Genomic DNA, 1,217 nt, shown 5'->3' on the forward strand with positions numbered 1-1,217 from the left:
GAATGCGCCACGTGTAATTTTCGGGGCCTGGGGTTGTGCGTTTATGTGAACGGGAATGTGCCACCTGAGAACGGGCAAAGGTTCACGCCATCGAGTGTTTCTTCCGCGCCCACACCCAAGGGGCGGACTCACTCGCTGCCGGCTTCGCCAGGGCCGCGACAAGCTCGTCGGCATGCCGCCACGCAAGCGCAAGGCGGCTGAGGCCTCCGCGCCGGTGGTGGTCGAGCTCTCATCCGACGACGAGCCGGCGGCCGACTCGCGCCGTCGCTCGCGGCGCAAGCAGGTTCGCGCACATGCGCCTCGCTCTGTGTGGCGTGCGTACAGCCGCCCCTAACGCGCGTCCGCCTTGACCGGACAGAACGCCAACCACGAGCCGATGGTCCGGATCGGCGACGGAGGTCGCGAGCCCATCTGCCTCACCTGGGGTGACTACCGCCGGCTCGGCACGCCAGACGGCACGGTCGGCCCGGAGCAGCTGCTTCTCAACGACACCCTGGTCGAATGGTACCTGCGCTTCAAGCTCGAGAAGCAGCTGCGCCAGCTCGGGCTCGCCGAGCGGACCTACATCTTCTCCACTTTCTTCATCAAGCGCCTCCGCCTCGCCCTGCAGCGCCGAGGCGCCTCTAGACGCAACTGCGGCAGACGCCTCCCTCGCAGCACACACACACCAGCAGACACACGCACACGCACACGCACACGCACACGCACACGCACACGCACACGCACACGCACACGCACACGCACACGCGCGCACTCACGACGGTCCGCCCGCGGCCCGCTGGTCGGCAGGAGAGACGCTGCGCAAGCTGCTCAAGTGGGTCGCGGGAGTGGACCTGCTCTCCAAGGCGAGAGAGGAGCCGAGAGGAGCCGAGAGGGGCCGAGAGGGGCCGAGAGGGGCCGAGGCTGGCTCAAGTCGGCCGCGAGATCGGACCTGCTCTCTCAGGCGGCAAACACAGATCAGCTCGAGATCAGCCCGCGATCAGCGCGAGATCAGCGCGAGATCGGCCCGAGATCAGCCGGAAGTCAGCCGGAGATCGGCCCGAGGTGAGCTCGAGGCCCTCGCCCGCAGGCCCTGCTCGTCGTCCCCGTCCACGAGCCCCGCCTCGGGGGCCACTGGTCCCTCGTCGTCGTCTGCTTCCCAGGCTCGCGCCGCCTCAGCAGTGTAGCCAGCAGCAGCACCCGCCAGCCCGCCACCAGCCCGCCACCAGCCAGCCCAC

Source organism: Emiliania huxleyi (genome assembly GCF_000372725.1).
Source record: "Emiliania huxleyi CCMP1516 unplaced genomic scaffold EMIHUscaffold_71, whole genome shotgun sequence".
Classification (NCBI taxonomy): Eukaryota; Haptophyta; order Isochrysidales; family Noelaerhabdaceae; genus Emiliania; species Emiliania huxleyi.